Source organism: Triticum urartu, chromosome 3 (genome assembly GCF_003073215.2).
Source record: "Triticum urartu cultivar G1812 chromosome 3, Tu2.1, whole genome shotgun sequence".
NCBI classification, from domain to species: Eukaryota; Viridiplantae; Streptophyta; class Magnoliopsida; order Poales; family Poaceae; genus Triticum; species Triticum urartu.
The window spans coordinates 345,866,513-345,888,463 of NC_053024.1; positions in this window are offsets into that span (position 1 = coordinate 345,866,513).

The following is a 21,951-nucleotide window of genomic DNA, read 5'->3' on the forward strand; positions in this document are numbered from 1 at the left end:
CTTAGACTATAAATAGACCCCCTATTCCCTCTAGCTAGGGTTAGAGTTGTGATAGCTCATTTGAGAGATAGAGCTACGCTCATCCATATCGGATCTACTCCTGGAGAGAGACCGCAGCCCCTCTTCGGAGAAGATCCACCTTGGATTCAAGACCCCTTTACGGGAAGATTCCCTTGTGGATTCAAGACCTCCTCACAGAGAAGAACCGGCTACCCTTTGTATCGTCCCTAGTTGATCGTGGATCGTGTCTCTTACTTTATGTATTCGAGGATCTAGCACATGTGTGATCTATTGATGTTGGTTTGAGTGTTTTCTCTTGTTTTCCCCTTTGTGTTCTTCGTGTTCTTCGCGGGATTCCGCTCCTTTCATGAAAGATCGGGCGATAGGGTTCCTAACCTACATCATCTTGGTATCATGAGCCACGTTGATCACGATTTCGGAGCCTCCCCCACCGTTTTCTAGCCTTCTTTTGCTTGATTTCGTCCTAAATTCGAAAATCCCCACCAAAAATAGCCCCAATTTTTTTTTGTGATTTGTTGGTTTGATGATGCTTTGTTTATTTTGATCCACGGATTTGCTTGGTTTCAAGTGGATCTAGCATCTCCCCAAGTTTCCTCATTCCATCCATGAAATCTCATCAATTTTGACCCCAAAATCTCCATTTTCCGCCCAAAATCGCGTCCCGGATCTGAAATTTCGCGTTGACCCCGACCACCGGACGACCGTCACTTTACCGGACGTCCGGAGCCGCGCGAACCACCGGACGTCCGACCTTACCGGACGACCAGAACCCCCTAACCCGAGCAGAATCAGCGGATTTCCGACCTGACTGGACGTCCGACGACCGGACGACCGTTTTTTCCGGACATCCGCTACCTGTAGATATCAACTTCGCTCAAATTTTGTTTCGGCCATAACTAATTCATCCAGAGTCCGATTTTTACGTTCTTTAGCTCATTGAAAAGCTCTTGACATCCTCCTTCCCACAAAAATACCACCAACATCTTTTGAGTACATCAAATTTGACAATTTTGGCATCTTTGCCTAGGGCTTCCACCACATCATCCGCTACACCACCACCGACTTCCGCAACCTAACCAATTTTGTTCCCCATCGTATTAGTGGTTGCTTGAGGAGTGATTTGAGTCTCCTAAGGTGTCTAGGCTACTTAGGGACGGTTGCTTCTTCATCAACCACCACCACCACTTCCGCATAGGCTTGACCACTATACACTTCCGCCACCCTAACTTAACCCAATTTTGTTTGTGTTGTGAGTTGTGTCTCATAAGGTGTTTCGGCTACTTAGGGACCGTGCTTCCAACTCCGACACCGTGTATACTCCACCACCTTACCCTCCATTTCCGCATTGCGTACTCCACAACCCATCATTGCCTTTCCGCAATCCCGTTGAGCTTCCGCAACCACCACCGCATCCCGCTACCACCATTTTGACATTTGAGATTTTGAGTTCGCGGTTTTTTCGTTTCCTAAGGTGTTTTGGCGACTTAGGGACGAGTCTCCATCATATTGGTATCTCCATCAAGATCACCGCCACTCATCATCGCCACGGACGGTAACCTCCGTATCATCTCGGTATCGTGGTATCCCTCCATCGTATATTTCCTTGCCATTGCATTGATAACCCCTAGCCCATTTTGCGTTACTTGCCTATCGAGACTAGCCATTTGAGTATTGCTGGCAACGTTACTTGTGTACATTAGTGATCTACACCATACATTGCATACATACCATATCATATCATCTCGTGTGCCTCAAGTTTGTTCCCGCATATACACAATTACGATCTTGGTTTGTGCATTTCGCAAAGTGGATATACATATATAAAAGAATAAGCTTTTAAGCAATAGAGAAAGAGCAAAGAAGCTTGTAAGCAATAGCCATAGCATCCACCACATTGCATAAGATTGTCATATCCGATCATCTTGGATCAAACACTGGGAACCATACATACATAGCATACTTGGGATAGAAAGTTATCCATTTTGCATCGTATAGGTTGTGCACAAGTGTCGTATCCGCCTATAGAGCAATCGTGCTAGCGTCTCTCTTGAGTTGTGCAACACGAGCGCTTTCCGTGGATTCCACATTTTGTGCTTATCCTTGGTTGCACAACCCCATTTATCTATCCGTGTGTGTGTTTCCGTGTGCCACATATTGCTATTGGTCTACTTGTTTCACTTGCGAATTTGTGAATCTCTTTCAACATTATTGACTCTTGCTAACATTTTACATCAAATTTTTGTGCCACTATCCTCACCAAGCTCCACCATAAGCCTTACTTGTGTAGGTGTGAGAAACCGACAAGAATTGGTACCAATTGTGTTATTTCCTTGTCCACATTGGAGTGATCATTGATCCACTTTCAACTTCGGTCAAGGTACATTTGGTATTCGTTATTCTCTTTCTCCACTCATATTGGCTCGAATCTTGTGATGGATAGGCAAGGCATTTCATCTCCAGTCTTCCACAACAACGACGTCGTGAACTACTACATCACCAAAGCGTCAATTTTCGATCTACAACGACAAATGCAAGGCGCACAATCAAGATTGTGAGAGCGCATCAAGAACCTCTCCATCGACATTCGTCACTCCGAAGTGAGGAAAAGGGACTACATCGACAACAAGATTTCCGCACAAAAGGAGGAGCAAGATGCAAGGATGGAGGAGATTTGGGCCTTGATCAAGTCTACTTCCCCTTTGTCATCTTCAAGGTGGCGGCAAGCACATCGATCCTCTTCGGAGCGCCCAAGCGACACAAGCACAAGACGTCCACGTCCACATCTCCTTGGGGACCACCATCACGTTCGTGATCCACCTTGTCATGAAGGGCAAGTCACCTCCAAGCAACATGTGCACGATGACGACGAACGACATCTACTACGAGCTCAAGTGCGACAACGCCACCATCAACATGAAGATGCTCGAGATGCGCCTTCCTACAAGTCCCAACAAGCCCTACTTCATGCCAAGTCCAAACTTCATGAGCACAAGAGAAGACCGCGAGACGAGCACCACCAAGACGGAGCTACGGCTACACCAACCACTTTGGCATCTTCGCCAAGTGCTATCAAGGCATCTTCGCCTTTGGACATACGGCATCTTCGCCTACTTCCCGTGAGTTCGCCTACATCGACATCTTCAACTACAAGGCGACCAACTACGCGCGAGGGAGACACTTCCATCTTCGGAAGCCCCTCAAGGAAGATGGCCGAGCATGGGAATTTCCCTTCGGTCATGGAGACGAGCTACGAGGTGCCACATCATTTGGGCCTGCAACAACAAGACGGCGACAAGAAGGTCGAGCAAGGGCCATCCTCTTCGACCACGGCGACGAGCACGAACCTCTTCAACAATATGAAGACGGCACCAATATTGGACTCATACTCCGAGTCAAGCTACGAGACCGCTCATGAGACCTTATCTTTGGTCTTCGAGGAGAGTGATGATGTGCCATCTTCGGCCTTCATCCACGGCTACGACCATGACATGATTGAGCATGGAGACATTTGCACCAACATCTCTCCGACAACGACATGTGACGAGATGCCCCAATTGCCATGTGAGGAGAGCCACCACCACATGAGTGACATGAGTGACTCCACCACATGTGACATTGAGAGCATTTCCTATGAGAGGATGAGTGTGACCACCACTAGCCCCACACTTGAGAGCATGCCACACATCCTATGTGAGGTTGAGAGCCATTTGAGTGACTCCACCAACCATATGAGTGAGAGCATCCGAGAGGGAGTGAGTGAGCCACAACACTTAGTGAACGAGGTAGTTGACACGGCATGTGAGGCCACTTTGATTTCTAACGACTTAACCTCTACTCCTAGTGTGTTTTCTTCTTTGGTTCTAGGTCTCCTACATGACGACACGCCTATCCTCGACAAGTCCATACCTCCAATGGAGATAACGATGGCCATGGTGGAAGAAGATGCACCACCCACATGGTTCCATCACGATGAAGATGACCACGACTTGGTCTTCGACACCTCACCTACAACACATGAGCGATTCTCCAAAGGTAACATAGGTGATGGTGCTTCTGTTGTCCCACTAGCGGACTATCTCACCAATGATTGCTTGCATGATGTTGACACACCTATTCCCATGATTCATGCTAGTGCGACTTCTTCATGTCATGACTCACCTATTTATGATAAATATGATGATGAGCATGTTGATTTGCCTAGTTGTGATGCTATGCTCCATAGGATATCATGTGAAAATTCTATTGGTCACATCATGTTTGACAATCCATTAACCTTGTCATATGCTATGAGTGAGATATCCCATATGGCATCATTTCAATCTCAACATAGTGACTATGCATTCCCCGTTATAATAAATCCCATTTGCACTTATGGCATAGATGACGATATGATGGTCATTGGCTTTTGTTTTTCTTGTGATGATATTGACATGCTTCCTTTACATGATTTGCGCAATTCATCTACTATGCCATGCCATGATCACATTGTTCCAAATATGCATTGTTTTGGATGTTGTCAATATTCTCTGTGTGATGTTTCCACTAATGATCATGAGGAGACCCCCATAGTTTCCTCATACATATTAGGAGATTTGGATGCATTCCATACTTGGCATGATCCCCATAATTGCTTGCACCATATGCATTCCATGCACAACAATGCTCTACATATCTCTTGTGATGCATTACACAATTTGAGTCTCCATTATGCTATACATAACAACAAACCTCTCATGATGGATGACATGTTTCTATATCACACATCTCATTGATTTGAGCATTGGATATTTTGTGCTAACCAACACAAGCACGTGCGCATCATGATGGATGATGTGTACATCTACCACGCACACACAATTTTCCTTTTGTCCTTGTTTTGTGTAGGTACTCACGTATACTCATCAACCTCTCAATCCCAAGAGTTGACGAAATGAGCTCTTGAGAGCAAAGACGACCTTGGATCCCGTGAACTACCCTTCCCACCGCTCTCTTCGCGCAACGACTACGCACATCTCTTTCACTTGGCTCTCACACGGCTATGGGCTATATACCGCTTCTCGCTTCTTGCTCATTTTACCGTGTTCACTTTGCATGCTATGCTTGCTTCTATGCCTTTGCCATGCAATTGTGACCCTTGCTTGCATCTACCCATGATTCACCATTATGCTACTTCTATGTGTATTTGCATGCTTGGTGGAGATCCTTGTTGCTATTGCCATGTTTATCATGTGCCTCATGCTATTGATGCTATTTTTCTCATATATTGCCTTCATGCTTGTGATGTGTCTTGTGCATTATTCATGACTACCATTTGCACACATGACATACTTAACATGATTCCTTCTAGTATGTTGCATCTTCGCACTACTTGCTTGCTTGAATTGATCACCATGATTACTTGCTTTGTCGCATCACCCATGTTCCATTATTACTTGCTTTCTTGGGTTGATGACGTATATGTTCATGCCTCTCACATGATACATCTTGTGATGCATGCTTGCTTGCTTGCGCCTATTCTATTTGGTTGTTCTCACATCATATGCCTCCGTAACTATGAAATGCTCCCTTGTCCTTTCTTATGATGAGCATGATGCATCCACTTGTTGGGTATTTTACCGCACGAATGATAGGTTTTCCGCTAACCTCATTTGTTTTTCCGAGTGTTTGTCATGTTCTTTCATGTTGAAGGATTCACAAGGCGATACCGTCATGACACAATTTGGTCATGTGAAGGCATACACGATGTGCAACACCAACATTTGCGAGAATCTCCTAAAGGTGAACTCCTTCCCTTTGAGCCATCCTCAAATATGCATATTGGATGGGTCACTCTTTCATTGTTGTTTCCTTCTTCTTGTCTACATGTTGCACCTATTGGATGGAGGACCGACATTGAAGATTGGCTCTATGGACCTTCGCATTGAGGAGCGCTCGGACTTATTGGATGCACCTTCGAACCTCCACTCATGCCACGACATCGAGCATTGGTACACCAACACCACCATATTTGTTGATTGTGCTCACACTTGTCATGCTCATTGGACATCTTACACACATGACAAATTTGCATCTCATGCATGGATTGACTCCCATTACGACTGCCTTGTTGCATGTCATCCATGATATATGAGCTTGTGCATTTCCTTAGCAAATTTGTTGTGATCTTTCTTGATGGCATATTCATACATCATGATCATATTGCCCATCATCAATTGCATGATCACATACACATCTTGAGCATCCATTGCCATATTCATGCTATTGATAAACCGTCTCACTATGACATCATTTTGCACCGTGGTTGCATTCATCATATTCTTGCTTTTTCTACCATGAATGTTGTGCATACATTTCCATATCTTTTGGATAAGCTTCATGCACCTTGTCATGATCAATCTTGTTGCACGGACTCATTCTTACATGATGGACACTTTGTGTGCTCTAACCATTGTATTTCCTAGTGTCGTCTGTGTTTGCTCTTTTTGCATGTATACCACTCCGGCGACACCTTGGAGTACTTGGATTGCGCAACGTCTTCCACTCCGTCCAACTACAAGTCCGTCCACGACTACTGTTTCAATGGTGATGAGGATCACGATCCGAGGTCGGATCTTTCCCAAGGGAGGGGGAGATGATGCGGAGCATCCCATGTTCATCCCCATGTACACTCCGACGACCCTCCAAGTCCCAAGGATACATAAGTTGAGACCTCGACTATTCACCATTGGACGCAAGGTGAACTCGCTCCTCTTCGAACCATCACTTTCCATACATGAGACATGGCTACTACCTCAAACATGTGTGCTATGCATGACCAGGAACCAAGAGGAAGCCCATGAACAAGGAGGCGAGGACACCAAGCGCGAGGAACGAGAAGAAGAGCTGTGGAAGAAGCTCCAGCCACCGGACGACCGGTCGGGACCGGACGTCCGACGCCTGAAGACCCACCGGACGTCCGGCCCGGACCGGACGACCGGCGCGACTGCACCCGAGCCAACGTCAGCGGAAGTCTGAAGCTACCGGACGTCCGGCACCCCCATCACAGAATGGATCCAGCGGACGTCCGGAGGAGATCGGACGACCGGACGCTCATGAGACACCGGACGACCGGTCCCTAGCAGACGTCCGGTACCTGGCTGTGTCCAGTTTCGGGCCGAGGCCCATGTACCCCTTCACTTCACCCCCATTTGCACTTAGGCTATAAATATACCCCCTATTCCTTCTAGCTAGGGTTAGCGTTGTGATAGCTCATTTGAGAGATAGAGCTATGCTCATCCATATCAGATCTACTCCTTGAGAGAGACCGCGGCCCCTCTTCGGAGAAGATCCACCTTGGATTCAAGACCCCTTTACGGGAAGATCCCCTTGTGGATTCAAGACCTCCTCACGGAGAAGAACCGGCTACCCTTTGTATCATCCCTAGTTGATCGTGGATCGTGTATCTTACTTTATGTATTCGAGGATCTAGCACATGTGTGATCTATTCATGTTGTTTTGAGTGTTTTCTCTCGTTTTCCCCTTTGTGTTCTTCGTGTTCTTTGCGGGATTCCGCTCCTTTCGTGATAGATCGGGCAATAGGGTTCCTACCCTACATCACCGTTTATTTCAATCTATACAACAAAAATATTTATCTTATTATCTTTATAAGATATCACTTTTGCAAGTGGCCGTGAAGGGATTGACAACCCCTTTTATCGGGTTGGTTGCAAGGTTCTTGATTGTTTGTGCAGGTACGAGGGACTTGCGTGTAGTCTCCTACTAGATTAATACATTGGTTCTCAAAAACTGAGGGAAATACTTACGCTACTTTGTTGCATCACCCTTTCCTCTTCAAGGGAAAACCAACGCATGATCAAGAGGTAGCAAAGAAGGATTTCTGGCGCCGTTGCCGGGGAGGTTGCACCAAGTCAAGTCAAGATTTGATCTCCCGACAACAAGCCATTTCTAGCGCCGTTGCCTGGGAGATCTACGCACAAGTCAAGACATACCAAGTACCCATCACAAACTCTTCTCCCTCGCATTACATTATTTGTCATTTGCCTCTCGTTTTCCTCTCCCCCACTTCACCCTTGTCGTTTTATTCGCCATCTTTTCCATTCACCTCTTGTTTGCTTGTGTGTTGGATTTCTTGCCGCTATGGCTCTACCAAAAAGCGTTGATCCTTATCTTAGAAGGTTGGAAGAAATTGAAAACAATGTTAGAAGTTTTATGTCCTTGCAATTTGCACATAATAATTTCTTCAGAAATGAGCTTAAATAACAAAAAGGTTTTATAGAGTACATGAATAAATAGCTCGATGATATGTCTAAAGAATTTTATGGTTTGAAATCTTAGTTCGCTCATATTGAAAACTTAATAGCCCAAATTTCGGATAACCAGGCCACCTTAGTTAATAAGATGCCCGCCAAACCGGAAGAGCTAGAGGATAATAATTATGAAGATCTAAGAGTGATTGATGTGTCTGCTATTAAATCTTTGTTTGCCAATATGAATCTTGATAAATACGGGACTGGAGATGAGTTAACTTTAGTTAAAAGGCGTCCCAGTGATTTGGAGTTTTTAGATCTTGATGCAAAAATTGGTAAAAGTGGGATTGAAGAGGTCAAAACTTTACATAGCAATGAACCCATTATTTTGGATTTCAAGGAATTTAATTATGATAATTGTTCTTTAATAGATTGTATTTCCTTGTTGCAATCCGTGTTAAATTATCCTCATGCTTATGATCAAAACAAAGCTTTTACCAAACATATCGTTGAAGCTTTAATGCAATCTTATGAAGAAAAGCTTTAATTAGAAGTCTCTATCCCTAGAAAACTTTATGATGAGTGGGAACCTACTATTAAAATTAATATTAAAGATCATGAATGCTATGCTTTGTGTGATTTGGGTGCTAGTGTTTCCACGATTCCAAAAACTTTGTGTGATGTGTTAGGTTTACATGAATTTGATGATTGTTCTTTAAATTTGCATCTTGCAGATTCCACCATTAAGAAACCTATGTGAAGGATTAATGATGTTCTTATTGTTGCAAATAGGAATTATGTGCCCGTAGATTTCATTGTTCTTGATATAGATTGCAATCCTACATGTCCTATTATTCTTGGTAGACCTTTCCTTAGAATGATTGGTGCAATTATTGATATGAAGGAAGGAAATATTAGATTCCAATTCCCGTTAAGGTAAGGCATGGAACACTTCCCTAGGAAGAAAATTAAATTACCTTATGAATCCATTATGAGAGCCACTTATGGATTGCATACCAAAGATGATAATACCTACATCTATTCTTGCTTTTATGCCTAGCTAGGGGCGTTAAACGATAGCGCTTGTTGGCAGGCAACCCAATTTTATTTTTGTTCCTTTCTTTTTGTTCCTGTTTAGGAATAAATAATTCATCTATCTACTGTTATGATTGTATTTTTTTATGTTTTAATTAGTGTTTGTGCCAAGTAAAGCCTTTAGGATCTTCTTGGATGAGAGTTGTTTGATCTTGCTGAAAAAAACAGAAAGTTTGCGCTCACGAGAATAATTTTCTTTTTAACCAGAGAGAGATAAAATACCAATTACAACTGCAGTAGATCAACATACAAATTATTTAGGTCATCCTAATTTGGTAGGATTTTTGGAGTTACATTAGTATTCGAAACCTACAGATTACTACAGACTGTTCTGTTTTTGACAGATTCTGTTTTTCGTGTGTTGTTTGCTTATTTTGATGAATCTATGGCTAGTATCGGGGGGTATGAACCGTAGAGAAGTTGGAATACAGTAGGTTTAACACCAATATAAATAAAGAATGAGTTCATCAAAGTACCTTGAAGTGGTGGTTTGTTTTCTTATACTAACGGAGATCATGAGATTTTCTGTTGAGTTTTGTGTTGTGAAGTTTTCAAGTTTTTGGGTAAAGATTTAATGGATTTTGGAACAAGGAGTGGCAAGAACCTAAGCTTGGGGATGCCCAAAACACCCGAAGGTAAAATTCAAGGACAACTGATACGTCTCCGTCGTATCTACTTTTCCAAACACTTTTGCCCTTGTTTTCGACTCTAACTTGCATGATTTGAATAGAACTAACCCGGACTAACGCTGTTTTCAGCAGAATTGCCATGGTGTTATTTTTGTGAAGAAATAAAAGTTCTCGGAATGACCTAAAAATCAACGAAGAATTATTTTTGGAATATATAAAAAATACTAGAAGAAAGATCCACATGAGGGGGGCCACCACCTGTCCACGAGGGTGGGGGCGCGCCCTACCCCCTTGGGCGCGTCCCCCTACCTCGTGGGCCCCTTGACGCTCCACCGACCTCAACCTTGACTCCATATATTCACTTACAGGGAGAAAAAAAATCAGAGAGAAGGATTCATCACGTTTTACGATACGGAGCCACCGCCAAGCCCTAAACTCTCTCGGGAGGGCTGATCTGGAGTCCGTTCGGGGCTCCGGAGAGGGGAATCCATCGCCATCATCATCATTAACCTTCCTCCATCACCAGTTTCATGATGCTCACCGCCGTGTGTGAGTAATTCCATCGTAGGCTTGCTGGACGGTGATGGGTTGGATGAGATTTATCATGTAATCGAGTTAATTTTGTTAGGGTTTGATCCCTAGTATCCACTATGTTCTGAGATTGATGTTGCTATGACTTTGCTATGCTTAATGCTTGTCACTAGGGCCCGAGTGCCATGAGTTCAATCTGAACCTATTATGTTTTCATCAATATACGAGAGTTCTTGATCCTATCTTGCAAGTCTAGTCACGTACTATGTGTTATGATCCGGCAACCCCGAAGTGACAATAATCGGGATACTTACCGGTGATGACCGTAGTTTGAGGAGTTCATGTATTCACTATGTGTTAATGCTTTGGTCCGGTACTCTATTAAAAGGAGGCCTTAATATCCCTTAGTTTCTATTAGGACCCCGTTGCCACGGGAGGGTAGAACAAAAGATGGCATGCAAGTTCTTTTCCGTAAGCATGTATGAATAAATTCGGAATACATGCCTACATTACATTGATGAATTGGAGCTACCTATGTGTCACCCTATGTTATAACTGTTGCACGAATAATCGCATCCGGCATTCTCCATCACCGATCCATTGCCTACGAGCTTTTCCTATATTGTTCTTTGCTGATTTACTTTTCCGCTGCTATTGTTACAATCACTACAAAACCTAAAAATATTACTTTTGCTACGGTTACCTTTTGCCACTATTACCAATACTATCGTATTACTTTGCTACTAAACACTTTGCTGCAGATATTAAGTTTCCAGGTGTGGTTGAATTGACAACTCAGCTGCTAATACTTGAGAATATTCTTTGGCTCCCCTTGTGTCGAATCAATAAATTTGGGTTGAATACTCTACCCTCGAAAACTGTTGTGATCCCCTATAGTTGTGGGTTATCAATACCCTCGTAGACCGTAAGCGGAAGCGTTATGACAACGCAGTTGATGTAGTCATACATCTTCACGATCCGGCCGATCCTAGTACCGAAAGTACGGCACCTCCGCGATCTGCACATGTTCGGCTCAATAACGTCCCTCGTACTCTTGATCCAGTTGAGGCCGAGGGAGAGTTTCGTTAGCACGACGGCGTGGTGACGGTGATGATGAAGTTACCGACGCAGGGCTTCGCCTAAGTACTACGACGATATGACCGAGGTGTGTAACTATGGAGGTGGGGCACCGCACACCGCTAAGAGATCGTCTGTTGTGCCTTTAGGGTGTCCCCTGCCCACGTATATAAAGGAGGGAGGAGGAGGAGGAGGCCGTCCCTAGAGGGGGCGCGCCATGTGTGGGGAGTCCTACTAGGACTCCCAAGTCCTAGTAGGATTCCCCTTTTCCTTTCCGGAGTACGAGAGAAGAAAGATGGAAAGAGAGAGGGAGTAGGAAAGGGCAAAGGGGGGTGTCGCCCCCTTTCCCCTAGTCCAATTCGCACCCATGGGGAGCGCGCGCCTCCTTCCCTTTGGCATGCCTCCTCTATTCTCGTATGCCCCAATAAGGCCCAATACTTCTCCCGGCGAATTCCTGTAACTCTCCGGTACTCCGAAAAAATACCCGAATCACTCGGAACCTTTCCGATGTCCGAATATAGCCTTCCAATATATCTATCTTTACCTCTTAACCATTTCAAGACTCCTCGTCATGTCCCCGATCTCATCCGGGACACCAAACAAACTTTGGTCATCAAATCACATAACTCATAATACAAATCGTCATCTAACGTTAAGCGTGCGGACCCTACGGGTTTGAGAACTATGTAGACATGACCGAGGCACATCTCCGTCAATAACCAATAGCGGAACCTGGATGCTCATATTGGCTCCTACATATTCTACGAAGATCTTTATCGGTCAAACCGCATAACAACATACGTTGTTCCCTTTGTCATCGGTATGTTACTTGCCCGAGATTCGATCGTCGGTATCTTCATACCTAGTTCAATCTCATTACCAGCAAGTCTCTTTACTTGTTCCGTAATGCATCATCCCGCAACTAACTCATTAGTCACATTGCTTGCAAGGCTTATAGTGATGAGCATTACCGAGAGGGCCCAGAGATACCTCTCTGATACACGGAGTGAAGAATCCTAATCTCGATCTATGGCAACTCAACAAACACCATCGGAGACACTTGTAGAGCATCTTTATAATCACCCAGTTACATTATGACGTTTGATAGCACACAAGGTGTTCCTCCGGTATTCGGGAGTTGCATAATCTCATAGTCTGAGGAACATGTATAAGTCATGAAGAAATCAGTAGCAATGAAACTGTAATGATCATAATGCTAAGCTAACGAATGGGTCCTGTCCATCACATCATTCTCTAATGATGTGATCCCGTTCATCAAATGACAACACATGTCCATGGCTAAGAAACTTAACCATCTTTGATTAACAAGCTAGTCAAGTAGAGGCATACTAGGGATACTCTGTTTGTCTATGTATTCACGCATGTACTAAGTTTCCGGTTAATACAATTCTAGCATGGACTATAAACATTTATCATGATATAAGGAAATATAAATAACAACTTTATTATTGCCTCTAGGGCATATTTCCTTCAGTCTCCCACTTGCACTAGGGTTAATAATCTAGTTCACATTGTCATGTGATTTAACACCAATAGTTCACATCTTTATGTGATTAGTTCACATCTCCATGTGACTAACACCCAGAGGGTTTACTAGAGTCAATATTCTAGTTCACATCGCTATGTGATTAACACCCAAAGAGTGATCATGTTTTGCTTGTGAGAGAAATTTAGTCAACGGGTCTGCCACATTCAGAACCATATGTATTTTGCAAATTTTCTATGTCTACAATGCTTTGCATGGACCTACTCTAGCTAATTGCTCCCAGTTTCAATATGTATCTAGATTGAGACTTAAGAGTCATCCATATCGGTGTTAAAGCTTGCATCGACGTAACTCTTTACGACGAACTCTTTGTCACCTCCATAACCGAGAAACATTTCCTTATTCCACTAAGGATATTTTTGACCACTGTACAGTGATCCACTCCTGGATTACTATTGTACCCTCTTGTCAAACTTATGGTGAGGTACACAATAGGTCTGGTACATAGCATACCATAATTTATAGAACCTATGACTAAGGCATAGGGAATGACTTTTTATTCTCCTTCTATTTTCTGTCATGGTCAGGTTTTGAGTCTTTACTCAACTTCACACCTTGCAACACAGGCAAGAACTCCTTCTTTGACTGTTCCATTTTGAACTTCTTCAAAACTTTATCAAGGTATGTTCTTTATGAAAGTCCAATTAAGCGTCTTGATCTATCTCTATAGATCTTGATGCCTAATATATAAGCAGCTTGACAGAGGTCTTTCATTGAAAAACTCCTTTCAAATACTCCTTTATGCTTTCCAGAAAATTCTACATTATTTCCGATCAAGAATATGTCATTCACATATACTTATCAGAAATGTTGTAGTGCTCCCACTCACTTTCTTGTAAATACAGGCTTCACCGCAAGTTTGTATAAAACCATATTCTTTGATCACTTTATGAAAGCATATATTCCAACTCCAAGATGCTTGCACCAGTCCATAGATGGATCGCTGGAGCCTACTCACTTTGTTAACACCTTTAGGATCGACAAAACCTTCTGGTTGCATCATATACAACTCTTCTTTAAGAAATCCTTTAAGGAATGCAATTTTGACATCCATTTGCCAGATTTCATAAAATGTGGCAACTGCTAACATGATTCGGACAGACTTATAAGCATCGATACGAGTGAGAAAAATTCATCGTAGTCAACACTTTGAACTTGTCAAAAACATTTTGCGACAATTCAAGCTTTGTAGATAGTAACACTACTATCAGCGTCCGTCTTCCTCTTGAAGATCCATTTATTATCAACGTCTCACCGATCATCGGGCAAGTCAATCAAAGTCCATACTTTGTTCTCATACATGGATCCCATCTCAGATTTCATGGCTTCAAGCCATTTCGCGGAATCTGGGCTCATCATCACTTCCTCATAGTTCGTAGGTTCGTCATGCTCAAGTAACATGACCTCCAGAACAGGATTACCGTACCACTCTGGTGCGGAACATATTCTAGTTGACCTATGAGGTTCGGTAGTAACTTGATCTGAAGTTTCATGATCATCATCATTAACTTCCTCACTAATTGGTGTAGGAATCACTAGAACTGATTTCTGTGATGAACTACTTTCCAATTCAGAAGAAGGTACAATTACCTAATCAAGTTTTACATTCCTCCCACTCACTTCTTTCGAGAGAAACTTCTTTCTCTAGAAAGGATCCATTCTTAGCAACGAATATCTTGCCTTCGGATCTATGATAGAAGGTGTACCAAATAGTTACTTTTAGGTATCCTATGAAGATGCACTTCTCTGATTCGGGTTTGAGCTTATCAGAATGCAACTTTTTCACATAAGCATCGCAACCCCAAACTTTAAGAAATGACAGCTTAGGTTTCTTGCTAAACCACAGTTCATACGGTGTCATCTCAACGGATTTAGATGGTGCCCTATTTAACGTGAATGCGGCTGTCTCTAATGCATAACCCCAAAATGATAGTGGTAAATCGGTAAGAGACATCATAGATCGCACCATATCCAATAAAGTATGATTACAATGTTCGGACACACCATTATGTTGTGGTGTTCCAGGTGCGTGAGTTGCGAAACTATTCCACATTTTTTCAAATGAAGACCAAACTCATAACTCAAATATTCACCTCCACGATCAGATCGTAGAAACTTTATTTTCTTCTTATGATGATTTTCCACTTCACTCTGAAATTCTTTGAACTTTTCAAATGTTTCAGACTTATGTTTCATTAAGTAGATATACCCATATATGCTCAAATCATCTGTGAAGGTCAAAAAACAATGGTACCCGCCGCGAGCCTCAACACTTATCGGATTGCATACATCAGTATGTATTATTTCCAATAAGTCAGTTGCTCGCTCAATTGTTCCGGAGAACGGAGTCTTAGTCATCTTGCCCATGAGGCATGGTTCGCAAGCATCAAGTGATTCATACTCAAGTGATTCCAAAATTCCATCAGCATGGAGTTTCTTCATGCGCTTTACACCAATATGACCTAAACGGAAGTGCCACATATAAGTTGCACTATCATTATTAACTTTGCATCTTTTGGTTTCAATATTATGAATATGTGTATTACTATGTTCGAGATTCAATAAACCATTTATATTGAGTGTATGACCATAGAAGGTTTTATTCATGTAAACAGAACAACAATTATTCTATGACTTAAATGAATAACCGTATTGCAATAAACATGATCCAATCATATTTATGCTCAACGCAAACACCAAATAACATTTATTTTAGGTTCAACACTAATCCCGAAGGTAAAGGGAGTGTGTGATGGTGATATTATCAACCTTGGAATCACTTCCAACTCTCATCATCACCTTGCCCTTAACTAGTCTCTGTTTATTTTGCAACTCCCGTTTTGAGTTACTACTCTTAGCAACTGAACTAGTATCAAATACTGAGGGGTTGCTATAAACACTAGTAAAGATCAGTACACATCAATTACATGTATATCAAATATACTTTTGTTCACTTTTCCATCCTTCTTATCCACCAAGTATCTAGGGCAGTTCCACTTCCAATGACCATTTCCTTTGCAGTAGAAGCACTCAGTTCCAGGCTTGGGTCTAGCTTTGGGCTTCTTCATGGGAGCAGCAACTTGCTTGCTATTCTTCTTTGAAGTTCCTCTTTCTTTCCCTTTGCCCTTTTCTTGAAACTAGTGGTCTTGTTAACCATCAACACTTGATGCTATTTCTTGATTTCTACCTTCGCCGATTTCAGCATCGCGAAGAGCTTGGGAATTACTTTCGTCATCCCTTGCATATTATAGTTCATCACTAGGTTCTAGTAACTTGGTGATAGTGACTAGAGAACTTTGTCAATTACTATCTTATCTAGAAGATTAACTCCCACTTGATTCAAGCAATTGTAGTACCCAGACAATCTGAGCACATGCTCACTAGTTGAGCTATTCTCCTCCATCTTGTAGGCAAAGTACCGTCAGAGGTCTCATACCTCTCGACACGGGCATGAGTATAAAATACCAATTTCAACACTTAGAACATCTTATATGCTATGTGGCGTTCAAAACATTTTTGAAGTCCCGGTTCTAAGCGGTAAAGCATGGTGCACTAAACTATTAAGTAGTCATCATACCGAGCTTTGTCAAACATTCATAAGGTGTGCATCTGCTCATGCAATAGGTCTGTGACCTAGAGGTGCATCAAGGATATAATTCTTCTATGCAGCAATGAGGATAATCCTCAGATCACGTGCCTAGTCCGCATCATTGCTACTATCATCTTTCAACATAGTTTTTCTCTAGGAACATATCCAAATAAACGGGGAGCTACATCGCGAGCTATTGATCTACAACATAGTTATACAAATACTATCAGGACTAAGTTCATGATAAATTTAAGTCCAATTAATCATATTACTTAAGAACTCTCACTTAGATAGACATCCCTCTAATCATCTAAGTGATCACGTGATCCATATCAACTAAACCATGTCCGATCATCACGTGAGATGGAGTAGTTTTCAATGGTGAACATCACTATGTTGATATATCTACTATTTGATTCACGCTCGACCTTTCGGTCTCAGTGTTCTGAGGCCATATCTGCATATGCTAGGCTCGTCAAGTTTAACCCGAGTATTCCGCATGTGCAAAACTGGCTTGCACCCGTTGTATCTGAACGTAGAGCTTATCACACCCGATCATCACGTGGTGTCTCGGCACGAAGAACTGTGGCAACGGTGCATACTCAGGGAGAACACTTATACCTTGAAATTTAGTGAGAGATCATCTTATAATGCTACCACCGAACTAAGAAAAATAAGATGCATAAAAGATAAACATCACATGCAATCAAAATATGTGACATGATATGGCCATCATCATCTTGTGCCTTTGATCTCCATCTCCAAAACACCGTCATGATCTCTATCGTCACTGGCATGACACCATGATCTCCATCATCTTGATCTCTATCAATGTGTCGTCACATGGTCGTCTCTCCAACTATTGCTTTTGCAACTATTGCTATGGCATAGCGATAAAGTAAAGCAATTATATGGCGCTTGCATCGTATGCAATAATGAGACAACCATAAGGCTCCTGCCAGATGCCAATAACTTTAACAAAACATGATCATCTCATACAACAATTTATATCTCATCACGTCTTGACCATATCACATCACAACTTGCCCTGCAAAAACAAGTTAGACGTCCTCTACTTTGTTGTTGCAAGTTTTACGTGGCTGCTACGGGCTGAGTAAGAACCGTTCTTACCTACGCATCAGAAACCACAACGTGGTATAGTGATTTCTTTTTGATCTTCTGAAAGAACCCTGTTCATTGAATCTGATTCAACTAAAGTTGGAGAAACTTACACCCACCAGCCATCTGTGTGCGAAGCACGGCGGTAGAATCAGTCTCGCGTAAGCGTACGCGTAATGTCGGTCTGGGCTGCTTCATCCAACAATACCGCCGAATCAAGAATCAACTAGTGACGACAAGCAATATGTATATACCGACGCCCACAACTCCTTTGTGTTCTACTCGTGCATATAACATCTACGCATAGACCTGGCTCGGATGCCACTATTGGGGAACACAGTAATTTCAAAAAAATCCTACGCGCACGCAAGAACTATCATGGTGATGCATAGCAATGAGAGGGGAAGAGTGTTGTCCATGTACCCTCGTAGACCGTAAGCGGAAGCGTTATGACAATGCGGTTGATGTAGTCGTACGCCTTCACGATCCGACCGATCCTAGTACTTAAAGTACGACACCTCCGCGATCTGCACATGTTTGGCTCGGTGATGTCCCTCGCACTCTTGATCCAGTTCAGGCCGAGGGAGAGTTTCGTCACGGCGGCGTGGTGATAGTGATGATAAAGTTACCGGCGCAGGGCTTCGCCTAAGCACTACGACGATATGACCGAGGTGTGTAACTGTGGAGGGGGGCACCGCACACGGCTAAGAGATTGTCTGTTGTGCCTTTGGGGTGTCCCCTACCCACATATATAAAGGAGGGAGGAGGAGGAGGCCGGCCCTACAGGGGGCGCGGCAAGTGTGGGGAGTCCTACTAGGACTCCCAAGTCCTAGTAGGATTCCCCTTTTCCTTTCCGGAATAGGAGAGAAGAGAGAGGGAAAGAGAGAGGGAGTAGGAAAGGGCAAGGGGGGCGCCCCCCCTTTCCCCTAAGCTACCTCTTAAGCACTGCGTTGGTTTCCCCGAAGAGGAAGGGATGATGCAGCAAAGTAGCGTAAGTATTTCCCTCAGTTTTTGAGAACCAAGGTATCAATCGAGTAGGAGGCTATGCGCGAGTCCCTCGCACCTGCACGAAAAAAATAAATCCTCGCAACCAACGCGATAAGGGGTTGTCAATCCCTACACGGCCACTTACGAGAGTGAGATCTGATAGTTATGATAAGATAATATTTTTGGTATTTTTGTGATAAAGATGCAAAGTAAAATAAAGGCAAAGTAAAAAAGCAAAGGAAATAACTAAGTAGTAGGAGATTGATATGATAAAGATAGACCCGGGGGCCATAGGTTTCACTAGTGGCTTCTCTCGTGAGCATAAGTATTCTACGGTGGGTGAACAAATTACTGTTGAGCAATTGACAGAATTGAGCATAGTTATGAGAATATCTAGGTATGATCATGTATATAGGCATCACGTCCGAGACAAGTAGACCAACTCATGCCTGCATCTACTACTATTACTCCACTCATCAACCGCTATCCAGCATGCATCTAGAGTATTAAGTTAAAAACAGAGTAACGCCTTAAGCAAGATGACATGATGTAGAGGGATAAACTCATGAAATATGATGAAAACCCCATCTTGTTATCCCCGATGGCAACAATACAATACGTGCCTTGCTGCCCCTACTGTCACTGGGAAAGGACACTGCAAGATTGAACCCAAAGCTAAGCACTTCTCCCATTGCAAGAAAGATCAATCTAGTAGGCCAAACCAAACTGATAATTCGAAGAGACTTGCAAAGATAACCAATCATACATAAAAGAATTCATAGAAGATTCAAATATTGTTCATAGATAGACTTGATCATAAACCCACAATTCATCGGTCTCAACAAACACACCGCACAAAGAAGCTTACATCGAATAGTTCTCCACAAGAGAGGGGGAGAACATTGTATTGAGATCCAAAAAGAGAGAAGAAGCCATCTAGCTAATAACTATGGACCCATAGGTCTGAGGTAAACTACTCACACTTCATCGGAGGGGCTATGGTGTTGATGTAGAAGCCCTCCGTGATCGATGCCCCCTCCGGCGGAGCTCAGGAATAGGCCCCAAGATGGGATCTCGTGGATACAGGAAGTTGCGGCGGTGGAATTAGGTTTTTGGCTTCGTATCTGATCGTTTGGGGGTACATAGGTATATATAGGAGGAAGGAGTACGTCGGTGGAGCAACAGGGGGGGCACGAGGGTGGAGGGCGCGCCTGGGGGGTAGGCGCGCCCCCCTACCTCGTGGCCTCCTCTTTTGTGTCTTGACTTAGGGTCCAAGTCTCCTGGGTCTTGTTCGTTGAGAAAATCACGTTCCCGAAGGTTTCATTCCGTTTGGACTCTGTTTGATATTCCTTTTCTTCGAAACCCTAAAACAGGCAAAAACAACAATTCTGGGCTGGGCCTCCGGTTAATAGGTTAGTCCCAAAAATAATATAAAAGTGGATAATAAAGCCCAATAATGTCCAAAATAGTAGATAATATAGCATGGAGCAATAAAAAATTATAGATACGTTGGAGAAGTACCACCCTAGTCCAATTCGGACCCATGGGGGGCGCGCGCCTCCTTCCCTTTGGCCTGCCTCCTCTATTCCCGTATGGCCCAATAAGGCCCAATACTTTGACAAATACCTGAATCACTCGGAACCTTTCCGATGTCCGAATATAGCCTTCCAATATATTGATATTTACCTCTCGACCATTTTGAGACTCCTCGTCATGTCGCCGATCTCATCCGGGACTCCAAACAAACTTCGGTCATCAAATCACATAACTCATAGTACAAATCATCATCGAACGTTAAGCGTGCGGACCCTACGGGTTCGAGAACTATGTAGACATGACCGAGACACATCTCCGTCAATAACCAATAGCGGAACCTGGATGCTCATATTGGCTCCTACATATTCTACGAAGATCTTTATCGGTCAAACCGCATAACAACATACGTTGTTCCCTTTGTCATCGGTATGTTGCTTGCCCGAGATTCGATCGTCGGTATCTTCATACCTAGTTCAATCTCATTACCGTCAAGTCTCTTTGCTCGTTCCGTAATGCATCATCCTGCAACTAACTCATTAGTCACATTGCTTGCAAGGCTTATAGTGATGAGCATTATCGAGAGGGCCCAGAGATACCTCTCCGATACAGTGAGTGAAAAATCCTAATCTCGATCTATGGCAACTCAACAAACACCATCGGAGACACCTGTATAGCATCTTTATAATCACCCAGTTACGTTGTGATGTTTGAGTTGCATAATCTCATAGTCTGAGGAACATGTATAAGTCATGAAGAAAGCAGTAGCAATGAAACTGTAGCGATCATAATGCTAAGCTAACGAATGGGTCTTGTCCATCACATCATTCTCTAATGATGTGATCCCGTTCATAAAATGACAACACATGTCCATGTCTAGGGAACTTAACCATCTTTAATTAACGAGCTAGTCAAGTACAAGCATACTAGGGACACTCTGTTTGTCTATGTATTCACACATGTACTAAGTTTCCGGTTAATTCAATTCTAGCATCAATAATAAACATTTATCATGATATAAGGAAATATAAATAACAACTTTATTATTGCCTCTAGGGCCTATTTCCTTTAGCTATATCCATGGCTCACGCTCATGTATTGCGTGAAAGTTGAAAAAAGTTTGAGATTACTAAAGTATGAAACAATTGTTTGGCTTGTCATCAGGGTTGTGCAAGATGAGAGCATTTTTGTGTGACAAAAATGAAGCATATCCAAACTATATGATTTTGTAGGGATAATCTTTCTTGGGCCATGTTATTTTGAGAAGACATAATTGCTTAGTTAGTGTGCTTGAAGTATTATTATTTTATGTCAATATTAAACTTTTATCTTGAATCTTTTGGATCTGAACATTCATACCACAATAAAGACAATTACTTTGAAAATTATGTTAGGTAGCATTCCACATCAAAAATTATGTTTTTATCATTTACCTACTCGAGGATGAGCAGGAATTAAGCTTGGGGATGCTTGATACGTCTCCAACGTATCTATAATTTTTGATTGTTCCATGCTATTATATTATCTGTTTTGGATGTTTAATGAGCTTTATTATGC